Here is a 15,781-nt window from a genome sequence, read left to right as displayed (position 1 = left end):
CCCTTCACTGGACTTCTGGAGACTTGTCTCCTAATGTTAAATCACCTTCTCCAAATACACTTCTATTTCAGATGTCCCTGGGTAAGGAAAGCAAGATGAACAAATCTTCCCCACTGGAGGGCTTTCTCAGAAATCCCCACTCAGTTAATAGACACTTTTCCCACCAGTCACTCTGCACAGACCGATGGCCCTACCCAACCCCTGCAAATCATGGGGCACAGTGAATCCATTCACACATCTCAGTCACCAGGTGCCATCCTCAGCAGGTGACTGGCCCAAGCACCCCCTGGAAACCACACTGCTGTGTGGTTTCACCTGTGCCAGGCTTGTCCACCCTATGCAATTCAGTCCAGAGAGGAAATTTAGCAACTACAGATTCCCTAAAAAGGTCTACTAATGATCCAATTATTTCCTTTGGCTCATGATAAGCAAATAAATAGTACAAGATCTAGGCGCATCTGACAATTATCTTGCTTGCAAAGAAGAGGTCCCTGTTCAAACAATTTTCCTACTTCCCACCTTCCCACCCTATGAACAGCATTATTCTCAAAACCAGATGAATTTAAGGAATCCAAGCTGCAAATCAAAATAGCTACAAGTAGAAAAAACATTCCCCACACTGTACTGGTGACCTCCCCTGAGAGAATTCCAGTCCACATGGTTGAAAGCAGCTACTTAGTAGGAAAAGCACTGCTCATCCCACAAACACCTGAACCACCTGTTCTGCTCTACTGATATCCCGGCTGCAGTGCTACTCACCACTTGGCATCCACACCAAATCTGGTACAGAACAGGGATCACTGAGCCTGGACTGCAGGGCTGGGAGAGGTTGTTCCCACCCGTGCACACAAAGGCAGTGCAAACATGAATGTCAATGTTTGTTTTCCTATTTTTTGTGCGTAATTTAGCTGAGGTGTTTCTGTTCCTGACAAATCTGCAAACACTTTAAAGTTCCTCTGTCCCTGCAGAACTGCTAGATAGAGTTTTAGAGCACGAGTTGTTGGGAGAGATCTTTTTGACATGTTCCTTCCAAAAATTAAAAAGAAAATCATCAAATTTGGTACAGCAAAAGCCTCATCGACTACAACATGAGATCCCTCCCTACAACGTGAGTCACCGTGGAGGTGACTGAAACCCTGCTGGAGAGATACACAACCAGTCGGACATAGGGCAAGGTTGTAAATTTGAAGCATGCTTCCTGCAAACCTATGCTCATTAGTCAGTTTGGAACACTAAAACACAGAATGAAGTTGTTTTGTCCAGCTTCAACCCTGAACAGTGGAAAACTGATCTGTTTCACGAAAGCACTGGCCTGCAAACCAGAGACATCATTCAAGCCTTGTGGACTTCCACCAATCCAGATCAATTAATTTTGGTGAAAGCTAGTTAAAAAATAACATCTTGCTGTCTAGCAAGAAGGCATATTTTAAAGAGACACTCTGCATTACAACCCCCCACTTCACATTGCACCTGGAGAAGTCAGGGCTGGAGTAGTAGTAGAGAGAGAAGGGAGGTTATGGATTCTGGTATATCCCGTCAGAGCACTGTTTATTCTAATCAATCAACTGAAAAAATAGCAGCTGAAAGTAATTATTAATAATCAAGTAAAATTGGATTATTTCTCTGCACTGCAGTGTTGTCTGGCTTGAGACGCTGGTGTAGAAATAAAGTTCATCAGAGCAAGCTACTGAAATAAAATTGCTGACCTTGGCAGTTCATCAGAGAAGGTGCAGAAAGAAACCTCAATGGAGCATACGAGGATACTATCTGCACCGCAGGAAGGCTAACAAAAATATTATTGGAAGGCAGCTGAGCCTAGACATTTGAATCATCATATAGCCAGCTGTATGTTCAAGTGACAGTACTAAGACCTACTGCCAAAGCTTTCCAATTCAAATGCACTGCTTGAAAGGAAAGGGCTCAGATCATCTCCGAACATGTTATGCCCTCTATGCAGCTGCGGTCTTGGTTGATTTTGTACTCAAGTAACGGAATGGAAACATTGCATTATATTGTACACATGCAACATGATGCAATACAAATCAAAAAGGAACACTGCCCCAAACATTTTGCAATATACTCGTCAGGATATTTGATGTTTGCCTAAAACAACCATAGTCTCTCTCGCACAGAGAGAGTCATACTCTCAAACACAAATACTGAATTGCAACTACAAAACATGCACTTTTACTGCAAAAACAATGGCTCAGTGAACCTCATTCACAAACTCAGAGTTGGAACTACATTAGTCATTTGTGTCCACGTGCATGCGATTACACACGGATCTTGTAAGTACTTTGCAAACTTGATTTAGGAGTCTCTACTTGAAAATTTATCTCATACATGGTATTAATGGCCAGACTGGGTATGAACCAGAGTGAAGCTCCCTTGCAGTAGATGGAATTGTACCAATTTACAAAATCTAGGCAGCAAGCCACAGCACTCTACACCTCCAGCAAGGAGACGTACTACCCAGCTGCAAGGGGAATACGCTGCTGCTACTGAAGGAGGCAGAACTTGGAGTTTTCTGACATGTGTATGTGCAAGCCCTCAGCCATAAAACCGAATTACCACAGCAAACATTTTGTGTTTAACAGCTTACTAATTACATTTTCAAATTAAATATTTGCTCCTATCTTCTACAGCACCCAACAGAATCTGAGTTACTCCCTCATTAAATTTAACAATTTCTTAAATTAAAATAATCCTTTATTTAAAGGGTTCTGGGCAGAATCTGGAGAGTTTCTCTTTCCTCATAACCCTTGGATGGTGCAGGATGCTACACAATCCCCAAAACGTTATCTTACAGAACGAGGGATCTGAGGAGTGAAGGGTAGCAGGCAGAGGATATATGCACCTACCCTGCTAAGTCTAACAGTCCCTGGGGTAGGCTTTTCCTCATCACTTGCAGCGATACGCTGCTTTCACTGTCCCACTGCAAGCACCGCTGCACTGGTGTATTTATTTCTAACACTTCTTTGTTTCAGGAAGAGAGAAGGAAAGAAGGGGAGATGTGGTTTAATGTTCTTCTTTGAGTCGGATCAGTCTGCAAAAGTTCTCATAGTGTGGATCATCTACCAGAGCAAAAGCATACCATTACTTCTGCATCACTAGTGTCTGCTTTAGGCATCAGCCCACAGAGCAGCACATAGAAATGGGAAGAGGATAAAAAACAGCACTGGATGAACAGCACCTTGGATTCTTACTATTGGTGTGAGAAGAAAGGGTTAAACCTGCGTTGAGCTTCACATCATTCTCCATGGTTTGTGCAAGGCCAGCAATCAATCAATCTTACTCTCTCCTCCTTTTCTTCCTGGGAACCACTGCAGGAATATCATGCCCAGGATCTTGTTTAAATCCACGACTCCTCTCTGTCAAGTCAATTCTTCCTATCCTCCCTCAGGCTCCCCCACCCCCAAGACACCTCCCTCCCTCTCTCCACGAAAAGGGGCCTTCTGAGTTCGTTTTGCTAATGTATTCTCAAACCAAATTAGGGGCCCTGACTCTCAGTGAAGTTCGTGAGTTAGTTGCCGCGATGCACTGAATTAAAGATACCATCTCGGACTCAAATCAGATTAGAGCCCACACACACACATGCAAAAGCCCACTTTCTAATCAATTTTATAAAGGGCCTTCAGCAGAGATACACTAATGGTATTGAGCTAAGATCTTTAAGTCTGCAAGAAGTCTGTGGAGATAAAATGCACACTGTATTAAAGAGAAAGCTCTTTGCTGTGCCCTTCCTACCGAGAACCCAGAGCACACTGGAAAAGCCCCTCAAAACACAAAACAGCCCTCCTGAGCCTGAGATGTATCCTCCCATCCTACTATCCTATCCTCTTGTCTTCCTCCTTCAAACCTATAAGTCCTTTCTTTTACTTGCTTTCTGTCAAGCTGCAGCAGAAGATCCCTGCACAGAGGGCAGAGGAGACAGTAGAACTACAGAGCCCTGGTATGTACTAGCAATTAGACATAATGAAAGTGTGTGGATCCTTTGGGGCCTTTTCCATGAACCTACAAGAAGTGGATAAGGTTGGTGATCAGCTGCCCAGGTTTATTGGGAGCTCCTACTCTAACAAAGTTGCTCTGCAGTCATGCGCAAGGCACTAGGTACAGAGGTGCTGCTTGGAGCATATAACTGGGATGCCACGGCAGCCACAACCTGGCAGAGGTGTGACTGTGTATGGCAAGGGGATCCCTTTAGAGCAGGAGCTGCACGCACCCAGCATCCTAACATCCTTCTGTCTTCATGCCTCTCTGTTTAGCAGTGGAAGGTCTTGTCTGTGGCAGCACGTTTAGCTCTCTGAAGCCTACATTCTGGCTTGAAATGTGAAGCCCAGAAAAGGAAGAGCAACAAAACATGAGGAAAAAAAAAAAAAAAAAAAAGTTAGGTAAAGATTGCCCACAGGCAGTGACTTTGAAGAGGATGAAGAAGAGAGAATTTATTAAAGAAGCTGAAATTGGTGATTTAATAGCCCAGTTGTTGCTCAATCACTAACAGCCAGAAAAAAAAAGCAAACTGAAGACTATAGTTTTGCACTGTTTTGTGTGCCAGATTAGGAAGCGATCTTCTGCTCTAATATTTTCCGTAAAAGCATCTCAAAACATTTCACACATTACAAAGCCAAATCTCAGAACCCAACATCAGTCTTTACAGCTGTTCACTTCCTAAGATGCTGCTTTTAAGAAAAGGATGAGAGGACGTGCTAAGGTAACAGGAAATCTGTCTTAACAACAATCCCTTAAAGACAGAAATTCCTCTTTACCCATGAGAAAGTACACATCTTAGATCCTCAAAAATTCTCAGATGCTCACAATTTTCTTCGTTTCTGAAACTCTAGTCGGCAAATTGAACTGTGACAGTACAGAGCCCCCTCAAGATCTTGAGGAAAATAAGTCAAACACAAAATACAGTGACTAGATAACACACACACTTGTCTATTGACACACTGAAATTGACCACCTGAATTTTCACAGGGCCAACCTTGAGAAAAGCAAGCCTTCCCCATGGTTTTTGGACAGGTGACAGTTTCTAGAGCTTAGAAGAACACCAATGGCCTCCTGCAGCAGAGAAAACCCCAACTATACTTTTTAAGGGTCTGAGGCAACAATCTTCCGAGAGCTTGAGCTCTTCACACTGTTAGCACAGAAGAGAGAAGATTTTAAGTGCCTTCTCAGCTCAAAGATGTAGCACACAGAGACCACGATACCTAGGCTATTATGTGCTCCTTCTTCACCTGTTGGGCTCAGAGGAAAAGCTGTGGTTTGTATGTGCTGCTCCTCCATATTAACTGCTCGTGTGCGTGCAGGATGAAATCCAAAGGCTGTGCATAACTAGAAAGTGCCTTTTTGACCACCACCCCCTCACCAGCCTCCTCTTGGCTGAGAAATGTGCCCCCTACCAGCACAGCTGAAAAAGCAAAGTCTGGGACTTCAACAGGAGGGCTGTGGCAGACACAGGGTCTGAGAGGCCTACACAGAAGCCTTGCCCAGCAAAGTCTCTCAGAGCTCAGATGGAGCTCCCTGAGACGGCTTCAGGCCTCACACCACTCTGGAGTTTTACAACGGTCGTGTGCTGAGGATGATGCCAGTTTTCAATGCAATTAACCTTTACAGCCTAATGAAATGGCTCTATTGGCTGTGGTGGCAGCAAGGAGCCCCTTGGCTCTGGCAGGCTCCTGAGGATGGGTTATCGAGGTTGCAGAGCATCACTGCTCCACTTCTATTTGCAGGCTGCTGCTAATCAATGCCAGACCTGAAAGGAGTAGGCAATGCCAGCCCCAGCATCGTACTCCGACATCATATTGATCCCTGGGAGGAGAGGGGACTTGGGTCTGCGCCCATTGATCTGCTGTGTCACAGGCAGAGTTCTTCCAGGAACACACCCAGGCAGCAGCAGCACGCAGCTGGGAGAAAGTAGAAAAATCCTCAGATGGGAAAGCGTAAGGGTTACCTCATAGGTGATACCAAGGTAGCAATCTACCCGGTGGCTTAGGAAGAAGATGTGGGATGGATCTTAAGGCTTTTGTGCTTGCTGTTTTACCCTCCTTAGCTGCAGTACGACAGGCACATCAGTACTCCCAGGGGTGGCTGAGAACTGCTGCACCCCGAGGGCTGATGCTTTGAGTCCCTTGCCTCCTCTCTAGCTACTGAGCTTTGGGAAGCGGTGGTGGTGGGGAGGGAGGGTTGCAAGTCTGATATTACATGAGGAGGTGACAGATACCTTTGTCTCCCACACCAAGCCATCCTGCCAATAAAACCCACAGAGCACAAACCTGACCCATATTTGCATAAGACTTTAACCATCTCTGCTGAGATTTGCCCCGCAGTGCTCAGTCGATCCCACTGCTTTAATTCTAAACCTGCCACAGGTGTGCCATCAAATTCAAGCACTAAATTCCAGAACCTAAATATCAATCTTGAAAAATTCTAAAAATGCTTTTAAAATCAGTAAATTCATGGGTTGTCTAGGTGGCTTCATGCTCTCACACCATATCAATTTTTTTCTACAATGCTGAAGACAATAAATTTGCATTAAGAAAAAAAAAACACAACCTCCACATCGTTTCAAAAAAAAAAAAAAAAAAGAGGCTTCTCAAGTACTGCAAGACTAGAAGCTTCCTCCTTTCTCCATCTTTGTTGCTTTTCTGCTTTCAATAAAGCTTACTTTTGCTTGCACTGCTTCTGGCATCATTATTTTCACACACCTTCCTCCTTCTTTCTTACAAAATTACATTTTTCAGATACTGTGTGCATCTTTCAAATACAGTCCTGGCTCAAGCCTCATAAAAAACACACCACCCCAGAAGCATCTGCACTGCTCCAGTGTAAGAAAAATGCCTCCAGGACACAGCCAGGACTTAGCTCCACATCCTATCACAATGAAGGTAGGTGCTGCTGGTGGCAGTATCCAGACAGGTGAAGACACAAAGCTACTGTTGAAACCACAGTCATTAAGTGGAGAAGGAAGAAATAAGGAAGTAACAGTTTCAACAACTGAGCTTCGCTTGGATCTGAACAGAGCCATGTGGTTACAGAGTACATTAGACAAATAGATGGTGAACACAAATTATTTGAAGACTCCCAAGACAGGAGTTCCAACATCAGCCATCCACAGGCCTTCTTCTCTGGCAGTGGTGTCAAGGAAAGTCTCCTTATCAGAACCTTCCTCTTACACAGCCTTTGGCCACTCGGTTCCCATATCTGAGCAGTAAAGGATGATAATGCAGAACTGCCCAGGAGATTAACCTGAATCATAGCTTTGCCCTACTTACTGACCTGGGAAGTAATTAGCTCACCATATTGCCCTTCTTCAAGTTACAAGGCTCCCAAGAATAGCAGAGGCACATAGCATTCACATCGGTAGAATTCAAAAGCTCCAGCTCAGCCAATCTGAGGCAGAGCAACCCTGCAGATCAGGGGGAGGCCTGGCTGAGTCGAGTGGAGAAATGAACCTTCAAGCAGCTAAAAAAGGCACTCGATGCAGTCTTGGGAAGCCCTGGATTTCACTAAAGATACAGAGCCAAGCCAGAAAGATAGTAACAATGGTAGATGGGGTAAAAAGAAGAAAAGTCTCTGAAGACTCCAAAGGGCAGCAGAAAAGAAAAACAGAAAATAGGTTCTGGTAACTGTAAATCAAAGACAATCCAGATCAGCTTGCAGCGGATCTGCCTTAAAAGGAGACCATCAACAGGTAAGCAGGAGAAGCAAGAAAAACACTTTGTCCTTTACATCTTTGGCACAGAGTATGAATAGAGGCAGGGCACAGACAGCACGATATAGACGCTGCCAGGGCAAAAAGGTCTCTGAAATTAGTGTTTACACACGCAGTGCAATACACTGAGACCTGCTCTCAAAGGAGGATATTTTCCAGAAATACAAAATGTGCTTATCTCCATATCTGAGTGTGAAAATCAGGACTGCCACATGCAGTGTATGTTTACATACACAAATACAGGAACCTGCATGGAAAAGCAGCAAAGACTTCTTTGCCATTCAGCCCCAAATGAACAGGGACACTCATCTTTCTGTGACCTGTGTCGAGGTAGAACTGATGCCTTTGCACTGCACATAAGCTTTCATCTTGACTGTAGAAATTCAAGCTGAAGGACTTAGGACATGTGACACCCATCTTCAGGAACTCCTTTCCACTAAAGCAAAAATGAAGAACAATCTAATTTGGGAGATTGTGACTGGGACAGGGCAGGCTTTATTATTAAATGCGTTCTTCTCATTGCAAAAGCATTTCACCCAAAGTGTTAGGCAGTGTACTGTGTATTAAAGCATTTGCCCATAAGAACTTGGATTTCAGAGGCAGACAAAAAGAAAGGAGATGCTTCGATCCACAATTTACAGACGGGGAGAGAATCAGAGACTTGAAGTCTTTGCTCAGATCACCTAGGGAGGTCATAGAAGAGCTGGGAACCTGGCTTTGATCCTGATCCCAGCTTTAGACCACTCAGCCTCCTTAAGAACAGAAATTAGGAGAATGGCAGAATCAGAGGAGTTACTTTGCATGCTTCCAAGAGCAAGGGATATATTTAATTTATCAATAGGGACAGAATACCACAGAAAATTCAATTGCTTTTTAACAAAACCCAGCAACAATAACAACCGTTCACATCTGCATAATCTTTATAAATTTGCTCCAGAACTCTTGCTACAAGTAAACCCTGAACATTTCTGGATATTTCTTCCTTTATATGTTTGCTTAGATTTTGTTCCATGTATTTTAAGAAAAATATCATTTTCACTCAGAAATGATAACTATACGAGGACAACTATTATGTTTAAGCACAGCTATAAAAAGTCAATAATTTCCTCAAGTTAAAATTCTATCAGTTCCTTGAGAAAAAAATTGAATGTCCCAGAGATAATCCCCACTCACTGGGACCACAAACCAGATAGCAAAACGTAGCCCTGGACAGCAGAAACATCCGCATGAGTGTCTGCAGAAGAAAGGAAACAGGGAAAGGATCCCCCTGTCAGGTCAGAAAGCACCAACTCTGCTCTGTGAGCACCGCAGCTAGGTTTGGGGAGACTGTGCTGCCATCTTCAGGGATGCTCTCTTCTTTCTGTGACCCAAAATCACAAATCAAGGAAAACAAGAATTTCAACAACAACAACAAAAGATACCAGCTCCACTCTTTTCCCTCCAAAATTGCTGGTTGCCTTGTCTTGACAAGCTCACAGAGAATCATGGAAATTAAAACTGTGAGAGCCTAGTCCATATACATCCCCAGGCTGCAGTAAAACTAACTAATCATTGGTGCTTAGCCCTGTCTGATTTTTCTCTCTTCTAATCCAGAATGGGATCAGGTGATTATTCACTGTGCCTCGATGGCAGATGCTCAGTCGATGCTAACTAACCATCTTCTTTACAAAGCAATTTCAAAGAGACAGAGTGAGAGACCCTGACCCTTTCCCACAGGGCTGAATTAAAATGAAACAGTTAATTGTGTGCCCACAGGGCTATAAAAGCCCTGTTTTGCAAGAACAAATCACAGGTATTCCTAAATCTCATGTATGTGTTATTCTTCCTCAGACTAAACAGCTAGATTGGAGATGCTGTGGGGATACATGCTGCATAACAGCAAAGGTAAATTGAAGAGGACAAACCAGAATCTCCTTGTTTCTGACCTAGTAGACGTGTACGTATCTCGAATCATTCCAAAGTGCCTTTTGATGTGTGCAACTCCCCCCCCCCTGTTTTTTTTTAAAGGACAACCCATCCTATATTGCTGTGAATTCTTTGTCTTTTCTCTGAGTTCTTACCTTGTTACATGTACCTTACATTTTTCAAATTGCTTTACAGGCTCCTGGCCACAGGGCCCTCATGGATCAAATATTGCACAACAAAATACAACCCATTAATACTGTGTTTTCAGGTTGAAAATCATGTGCTTGCTCCCCAGCTGCTATGCTGAGACAGGACTTTCTTTGCTGGTCGTAACGCTGACTGAATGGGAACTGTATTCTTCAGATCTCTATTGCCCTCTGGCCTCACTATCCCCGTGCCCTCGGTAAACATAACTGCTCCATCTTCTCAATTCATCTACATGACAGAAAAAGAAATAATGTTTTTATTCAAATTAAGCACCAACTATTTGCTCCTGCATAGGTCAGGATAATCGCTGAAGGTTACAGATATAAAACAGTGCTATCATTTTTTATTAATATTAACAACCCATCTTTGTTTAAAGCTTTTGGCTTTGTATTTTATTTCACCTATGATACAGTTATTACCTCACAAAATGGAAGAGTTCCTTTTTTATCCACTCAGGTCACTGTAAAAAATATATTAAAAAATGATGATTTACAGTGAATAAGAAGCAATATGTAGCACCTTTCAACCACAAGGACTTCAAACTGCTACTCAAATTGTATGCGCATTAAGGGATTGTTTCACTCATCTGTCTCTGAAGCCTAACACGGCAGCTCTTCTGCAGCACACAGCCAGAGTTCAAGAATTGGAAAAAAAATTGCCTGTCCTATGGAAACTATAACAGAAAATAAGGAACCAGTGTAAATTTCTGAGCTGAAATTTTATCAGAACATTAGTACCTGCCAAACAAGCCGTAATGCAATGCCACGATGGGTGCCAGGCTGAGGTGCTGGCTCTTGGAGCAACAAACTTTCATCAGCAGCACCAGCTCTTGCCCTGCCTTCTACGTTCACTTGCTTACCTTCTGCTCAGCTTTGCTATCCTGCAAATGGTTTACCCCTAACAGAAGAGGCTCCTACTAAAAAAGCTGACTGAACAAAGAAGAAAGCTGTCACTTTGCTGATGGATTATTTTAAAGCCATTCCACAAAATTTAATAGACAGCCTCTTCTCACACAGTCCTGGCCCTTTCTGCGATCCATGACATATACTCAGCTTGGTCCATCTGTTTTGCGTGTCTCTCAAACACTCACCTGCCTTCCTCCACGCCATCCCTCACTTCAGCCAACCGACTGGTTGACGTCGCCTCGCAGCCAGTGCCTGCGCCACATCCCTCTGCAAGACCTGCATCTACTGAGAACACTGGCAGAAAGCAACTCACTAACGATGGGTGAGATGTGCAATGAAGGACTCATGCTGTCTTTCTGAAACCTTCACAAAATGTAAATGCACTCACAGCCTATTAAATTGGGTGGATTGTTTTCCTTTTCCCCAGTCCTGGGCTGGTGCGGATCTGGTGGAAAAAAAAAACAAAATTAGCAAAACCTTTGCCTTCTTAGTTTTCTGACTGCTGCCTTGGTGCCCTCTCTGCTGCTCCCTTGCCTTTCCCTGTTCATGCCAGGTGCTCCAGGACAGTGCAGCATCTCCACACCTCTAGCAGCAGACAGCACACCGCGACCCTGTCCTAGGAAGAGGCATTCCCCATATCATCCAAGAGAGAACCTGCAAAGCTGCTGGTCTGCATCTCCAAGCCTCCACCACTGCTCCTGAAAGAAGATGCAGAGGTGCTGCAAGGTACGTGGCCTGTGGAAGCTGCTGCAGAGGAGGGGATGGAGGGATGGATCCGGAGGTAGCAGCAGCGGCTACCGCAGGCCACCATGGAGGAGCCTGAGCAGAGCCGGTCGGAGGCAGCTTAGCCGTACTGTGCTTTGGTCTGTGCAGTAATATCAGCCTCTCACTTTCATGAGTGCTAAATTCACACAAAAATGTTTTTTTAAAACCCACCACAGGCGATTAAGCTGTGATCTAGATTAATTAGCTGCCATATTTCATTTTTAAAATCAGAACTGGCCTGTGCTGACACTGAGGAAACTTATAATATTTTTACTCGCACCTAACCGCCTCTGATTTTTCACGCTGCCTGGAAGTGAATGGCTGCTCCGGGCCTTGCTTACGCATGCCAGGCTGCTGCCTGCACCCACTGCTGAAAGCAAAACTGCTGCACCCCTGGGGACGGTGCTGGGCTGAGGGTGGGGGACCAGGGATCTCCTAATGAAAGTGCTGACCCCGTCGTAACCCATGCGCCCCAAGTAGCATTGCTTCAGTGCTGAAAACAAAAGATTGATGAATTGTATAATGTACTTTTACTGTTGTTAATTTTTCTGAGTGCTGCTGGTTGGTGTCTCCTGGAGGCTAACAGGCCCCTTTGGCCACAGAATGATATTTACTCCAGCCCGGCAGCTGGGCTGCTGGAGGCAAAACCTGCGTCCTTGCCCTTCCCAGTGATAAGCAAGAGTCAGAACGCGCATCAGGGAAAGGACACGTCTGACAGAGGTGCAGCATTACTGCATGGAAACATGGCTCACCTACTGCCTCATATTTCCTGTGAAGATCTTTCACTTCACTTTTCACTTTATCCCCCTAAATAAAAAGGGGATGGATAAGCTACAACATTGCCTAGGCAATGCCACAGATTAGCCTTTCCAGAACTATTTTCCCAGATGCTAGACTCTTCTACCCAGCCCTGTTTTGCTTCCTGTCCATTAGAATTTTAGCTCTTCGGAGCAAATGATGTTCAACTCACCTCCACAAAGCACCTTTCAATCTTGATGACACTTGAAATTAACTGTTTGCTCTGTCACCCCAATCCCAAATCTACATCTCCCAGAGTCAGGAATTCTCTCAGGGACTGCATATGTTCATCCAGCCCCTGCAATCAGTACACACTCCTGTCAGGCTGTTTCAAATACTACATTTACCACAGGAGCCCTAAGAGCACCCTTCTCAGGCCAAGGAGATGCTCTGAGTCTCAGTTCAGCAGGAGGCACCTCCTGAAAATCAAGCTGGAGCCATGCAGGAGATAACCTTGCTAGCTTTAGTACAGACAGACACGTACAAGAGGTGTGCAGGGGATCCACATACAAGCATAAGTCATATGGGTGCAGAGACAAATCCATTTAGACCAAGTAGCAGCAGGTAGGCACCATGTAACTCTCTGTATATTTAGTGTCATATTAACTATTTATATGAAATATCAATGCACAGTACTCCACAAAAGCAGGTAAAACACAGCACCTGCTTTTCCTTCCCCACACCTGGTAGAGCAAGCACTGTACAAATGTAAAGGGAACAGGAACTACCAAGCAATGCCATAGGCCCATGAACTTTTCAAGCAGAAGAGGTGCTGCCATGTGCTGTTCTCTGCTCCCTCCTTCCCACTCAGCAAAAAGGACTTCAGATAAAAATAAAAGTTAGGAGAAAAGTGAAGCCATCTCCCGCACCACGCTGCCAAGAGCCAACAAGCAGCATGCGGTAATTCTGCTACGCAAGACTAAGACTTGAAACCAGCAACAGTTTATAGAATGGCCAGAAATGTCTTTAAAAATTGGTTGTAGCCCCCAGTTCCCCCCTTTTCCAGCACACTGAACGTGAGCTTCTTCTGCTGGGGTTATTCCACAGTATTTCTATTGCAACAAAAGAGGCAGCTGACTCTTTCCTTCTTCCATGCTGCACCGATGTTGCTCTAATTCACACCAACTGCTGCACAGGACTCCAGCCCCATCCCACCCCACAATGATGCACTGCTCCTGTCTTCCCTGCTCCCTTGGAGCACAAGTGCAGCACAGGCCTCCTACCAGCGGCTGATGTGCATCTTCCTTCTCTAGTTGCAGGGATGCTAAACACACTGTAATAAATCTCCTCATCCCATGGGAACTGTTCACTTTCCTCGGGCCCCACGACATTACACACAGCAGCTCTTTCCAATGTCAAAAGCTCCATTTCAAAGCTCCTTTGCCCTCTGAAAGATCCTGCTGCCCTAATGCCTTATCTCCCCCCACTGCAATTTGCTCCCAGCACCACCCAGCTCTCAGATTCCCCACCACGCGTGCAGGAGGCAGGCTTTCCGTTCAGCCAGTGACAGAGGGATGTCAGGAGGAAAGGAGACAGAGGGATGTGAGGAGGAAAGAACCTGCGTGCTTGTGTGGGCAAGCTTTACATACACGTTTCTTCCTCACCTCACAAGGACACCGCCAACACTTTCTCCTTGTGGCAAAGAGACAGATCAAATGAGTCTGCAAATTAGCCCATTGCCACTCAAATGGCCACACAGCGCATGTTGAATTAAAAAGCCAGGAGAGAAACAATTTCTCAAGAAGATTTTTTTTTTTTTTTGGCAAATCTTCATTCAATTTTAGCAGTAGAAACCTATAAAAGTGCTAGCAAAATCTTCCTTCCTCTACCTGTGATCTCTCCTTCTCTTAAAGCTGTTATATTCAAATTCTGACTTTCTGCAGGAAGAAATGGTCATGTACTATCAGTGTGTGTTCAGCAATTTTGATGAGAAAAGTGTTGGGAAATAGATTTTTCCTACTTTGCTGCAGACAGAAACCTTAGACAAGACGCAGCCACAGTGACTGGACTGCTGCTCTGGGCTTTTCAGCCACCGCTGCTCCCTCACAGTGTGATCTCAAGCTCCTTGACCCGGGTTCTGCCCTTGTTCACCTTTCCTACAGCTCACCATCTCCAGTCAAGCACAGCTCTAACGCTGTCCAGTGGAAGGATCCTGTATGCAATCCAAAATGCTCAAGATCATTCTGCATCATCAACTCTCCTTCAGATCTCCTGTCTAGAGCAGAGGAACATAGCCTGGCACTGCTTTTCACATTTCCTAACAACATCAGAGGCTCCATGACACTACAGAGTCAGATGGCGTTTAACTTAGATTTCCTACCCACAGGGGAATATCAGTAATGTTTTCCTTAAGGCATGGTTTGTTACATTTGCCTTCCTTTTTTTTTTCATCCTAACTATTGTTCTAAGGATGTAATTGCTGTTCAGTTTGATGGCATTTCGTATATACACCTTAAAAGAAATTTGAAACAAGAATCAGGTCTCTTCTTCTCAGCTATCACATTCTAGTCTTTCTCCTTTGCACAGACCTTCTTCTTCCACAGATTTCATCTTCATGAACTTGGCAAAGGACATTCTCATCTGGAGCTCTTGGGAAACCCCCACATGTTGGAATGCTTCCTCAGAGTCCTGCTTTACTCTCCTCTGCTGTGTTTTTATCCCAATAATACTCTTTGCAACTTCAGCGAATTCACACTTCACCTCCCCTCACACCTCATTTGGCATTTTGTCCTCTGTGCATTTTAGCCATGCATCAAACTGCTCCCCAATTATCAGTATAGAGCCTTCCCCAGCATACTCCAAATTATCCCCAAAGGGCTGAAAGAATCATTTCATGCACTGGAAGCACAAAACCTGAACTCTGAAAGAAGCAGCTGGTGATCTGAGGCACCAGCAGCACCTGGCAGAGTTTTAGACAAGGAAAATGACTAGGTCCTGGCCTTCCATTCAAAACTTTAGTCTTCCCCCACCCCCCCCCTTCAATATGATCTCTTATAGCAGTTCAAGGGATATCTTCCTCTACTGTGATGTTGAGCTGAATGGCCTAATATTCACCTTGTGCCAGTTTTACACTGGTGTATGCCATCTGACTTTGACAGTTACTCGTCATTTATACAAGTATAAATGACAGCTGATACAGATCCAAAGCACCTTAAAAGACAATTTTAAAAAGCAAGTTCCCAAACACGCTCAAAGTTTGTAGATGGTTTCTTCATCTTGTGGCTTCTGCTTGTCTAGATTCCCATATAAATTCTTAACACAAGCCTCTTCCTTCAACAACCCTGACAGCATTTCATGGTTGTTAGTTGCTTTCAGAAGATGAAGTAACCTGATATAAATTACCTATTGCTGCGAGTGATGCAGAACCTGTTAACACAGTAGTTGCTCCTAGAAGGCAGCAAGTACTGACTACATTATTACTGGCAGAAGGCTTTCTGTCAAGGCAGAAGTCATTTTAATACGGCTTCCTCCTCAAAGATTTTTCTCT

The 15,781-nt window shown here is 44.4% G+C and overlaps 1 protein-coding gene and 1 long non-coding RNA gene across 12 annotated transcripts in view; one reads left to right on the top strand and one right to left on the bottom strand.

Moving 5' to 3' along the window:
• ESRRB (estrogen related receptor beta) overlaps positions 1 to 15,781 on the bottom strand; it is a 151,498-nt gene that overhangs the window by 52,254 nt on the left and 83,463 nt on the right. The gene's annotated exons all lie outside the window — the stretch shown is intronic.
• On the top strand, positions 7,428 to 10,706 carry LOC118168101. Its single transcript, XR_004751365.1, has 3 exons — positions 7,428 to 7,693; positions 9,545 to 9,650; positions 9,815 to 10,706. It is a non-coding gene; the product is annotated as an uncharacterized LOC118168101 (long non-coding RNA).

The sequence above is a fragment of the Oxyura jamaicensis genome, chromosome 5, assembly GCF_011077185.1.
Source record: "Oxyura jamaicensis isolate SHBP4307 breed ruddy duck chromosome 5, BPBGC_Ojam_1.0, whole genome shotgun sequence".
NCBI lineage: Eukaryota > Metazoa > Chordata > Aves > Anseriformes > Anatidae > Oxyura > Oxyura jamaicensis.
This window is presented reverse-complemented; position numbering and strand designations above follow the sequence as displayed.